Here is a 3666-nt window from a genome sequence, read left to right on the forward strand (position 1 = left end):
TTCCTGACAGCTGTTTCGGCCTTCCTGGGTCTTTCTCATCAGCGGAGGACGGAGTGCCAGTGTCCGAATTCATTGCAATGAGGTGTAGTGAACAATAAGAAGGTTTGCATCAGCATCGGCTCATGCGGCAAAGCATCAAAGTCAGCTACAGCTAGCGTTGCACGAAGGCAGGTCACTTTAACGCAAATCAGAAAGAGCGCTCAGCCAAGGCGAGACGGTGAGAGAGTAATAGTCAAGCTTCGGACGGCTACATTACACCACATTACGTGAAGTATAGACTGCAGGACAGCCCCGGGGCAAATGGCGATCTCTATCTTTATCTCTCAGCCTCGGTAAACAAAAGAATAGTGTTATTATTGGAACGGCCAAGATATGGCCAGGTGTGCTGTAGTGAATGAATGAGGATTTCGGAGATGTTATCGGTAAACGCAACGTTCGCGTAGTACAACTCTCCTCCTCGAAGAACACTGAGAGAATAGAGTGACATGTGGCGTCACGTCAGCGAGCATTTGAAACAACGGATGTCCGGTCAAGGTTTCAGTCATCATGCTGGCTACATGCACACCTGGTCACTGGTGAATGACAGCTAAGATCGTTAGCCCTATCATAACGACATTTCATGCTAGTGGTCAGGGCTGAAATGGTACCATTGGCATTGCTACCATTTGACGTTCTCCGCAAACGTCATTCAGCATACAGTAGTACTACTTTGAAGTAGTAGCAGGACATGGGGATTTCTGTGTGTGTGTGAGGGGGGGGGGGCAGGGCAGTTAGAACTGCATGACTGTACATTTACTGTACATGTATGTACTCAGTACAATCATGGTGACTGTATTAAAGCTTGAAGTATACCCTAAAATCAAATTTTCACCAGTTGTAGTCTTCGGGGTGCTAAGTCGAATGGTCTTGGTCCGAGGAAGCTGAGACGCTCCCTTCCTACTTGAATCCCAATCGAACTCGCGCACTTCCACCGAAACTGGGTGACTGCGCCCTACTAGATGGGGATTTGTATGCAAAATGTCACTAAAAGCGCCATTTCGTTCTTAGAAAAGCACGGATGACCGCGATTGGCCCATATGTTGTAGTCTTTTGGACGCTGAGTCGACTGGTTTTGGTCCGAAAAGGCTGCGATGCAGCGTTCCTCCTTTATTCCCAATCGAACACGGTTGAACAAGCGGTCACGTGCTCCTGCGTACACCAGTCACCTGGTCACCGTGCCTGCAGGGTACAACTTACTAGCCTGTTTGACCTTTTTTGGGTGCAGTCCTGTCACTCGAGTTGAACTCGAGTTGAACCTTGGTGTGAAAGTTGTCGCCTGCTGGCGCGGTGACCAGGTGATTTGGGCACCCAGGAGCACGTGACCGCTTGTTCAACCATGTTCGATTGGGAATAAAGGAGGAACGCTGCATCGCAGCCTTTTCGGACCAAAACCAGTCGACTCAGCGTCCAAAAGACTACAACAGACCAGCAGTCTCTTCCCTATGTACGCGGTAGGTCTGCATTGCCGTGACAACGATAACATGCTGCTCGCTCTTTCTAAATCGATAGACTGGATGCAAGTTGGTTACGAGATTGAAGCATTGACCTTTGATTTAGATATACAGGTATACTATTCTTGCCATCAAGAGGGCGTAACCGTCGGAAGTGGAGGATATGACTTTAGCCAAGAGTATGCCATGATCATCTCTTTCCAGACCATCATGCATTGGTTGGGCTTCCTATTCCTTCGAAAGGTAGCCCTCGTTGATTTGTGCAGTACATCGCCAAGTTTTCATCTTCTAATATACAGATTCGTTTGTACAACAATGACTCCGAGACCAGGCCTTGTGTTGATGCCCCCTACCCCCAGGAGTGCTATTGCGGGTAAACCCCACAAAAACCGAATAGCATTGCTGCCAGGATCTTGATCTCCAGACAGCTAGCTAGCAGGTCCGCCGTGTTTAGATAACACGGTTATCCTCAGTCCAGAGCGACCGGTCAATCAATCTAGCCCAAACGGCGAAAGACGGGCTCGCCACCCCTGTATGGCAATTATTTCCCCATTTCTAATCCCCGAGAGGAAGTGAATACTGTAGAAGTCATACTGGCCACTGAAGTAAAAAAGATCTACTTCAGTAGTCAGTGGTGAAGTGGTTTTCCTACTACTACTACTACTACTACTACTACTACACTGCACTACTACTACTACCATACTTTCTGTGTTTTGTTGAAGGCAAGGTTGAGCCTAAACTTTAGGATAAGGGCATCTGGGCGCAAGCAAACCGGGTTTCATAGCGTTCTAACTGCAAGAAAGTATAGACTATGAGTGGGCGTTATAGAAAGTTTATACCGAGATAGGTGATACTTATGAGGCAAACAACGTGAAAGAGTGCTCTGTATCCAGTGCCATAACTTCATCACTATACCATCCGATCAGAACTGATCCAAAATCAATTCCACTGAATGAACGAGGACATTTCATTAGTGGGATACTGCACCATAGTCGAGGGCGTTTGAACGAACACCACCGAAATCACAGAGATGTTCTACCCAAGAGTAGTCTTAACCGCACTCTTGTCTACACCAGGAGTCCGGGACCCATGCACAACTGCAGTACATGTACAGTGTACTCAACTACATGGAACTGTAGAAGATTGCGTAATCTACACCAGCCGAGACGGCATAAGGAAGCACGGAGCAAGAACACTAAGTGCTCCAGTGGCATAGGGTATGGGCAAAGACATTTCTTTGGGAGGAGAGGCCGCGACTCAATGGCACTCGCTGAAGATATCATAATATCTGTAAGAAGTGTTGAAGCGGACAGCAGGAGAAGAGGACAGACAACACAACCTTGGTGGAGCCAGCCACACTACCTATCACTGCAGGGAGAGGAAATGACTAGCGGACCAGAATACCAGCTAGGGAATGCACTCGCAAGACATGTATATGCTGAAAAGAGGAAATGTGGCCCTCAAATCAATGGGCCAAATTGGGCAATAGCTCACGAGAGCCTTGCATCACTCAATGACATTCATTCCCAAACAAACCTAATCAGTAGAACTTTGCGGTCGAGCAGCAAGAGATCAATGGTGTCCCAATGGCAAGGCGTCAGAGAGCCTAATCAGTAGAACTTTGCGGTCGAGCAGCAAGAGATCAATGGTGTCCCAATGGCAAGGCGTCAGAGAGCAGTGCATGGTGCAGTTCAAGCAGGTGGCATTCTTAGCATGCTGGCAGGACGAGCATCCTGCAATGTAGTCTGTGTGTGGTCTTGTGAAGCAGATCAAGCTCTTAACGTCACTTCTTCCAGCAACTATTCGGCAGGAAAAGCCTGCGGCATGCCACCAGAACTTGTTTACTACAAATTGCAGCGCGATGCGGGACTGGCACAGATGGCATAGAGCAGTACCACCAGCAATCAACACTGTGGACAATGCAGCTAATACAAGCCATGTGCACTAGCTGCAGTAGCAAACTACGGTACCACCTGATCGACATGGACTTATCACTAGTATAGTGCCACTGCGCTTGCAAGTGCAAGTGGACTAGCACCGAAAACAACACGACTGGCGACAGGCGCTGACAGGTGCGGACTGCTACAGTGTCAGATGGTCAGCTGACATTGGCAGCACAGCTGATAGTCCACAAGGACATAGCCACACACACATACACACACACAACGTCTCTCTC

This window comes from Sycon ciliatum, chromosome 8, assembly GCF_964019385.1.
Source record: "Sycon ciliatum chromosome 8, ocSycCili1.1, whole genome shotgun sequence".
In the NCBI taxonomy this organism is placed as follows: domain Eukaryota; kingdom Metazoa; phylum Porifera; class Calcarea; order Leucosolenida; family Sycettidae; genus Sycon; species Sycon ciliatum.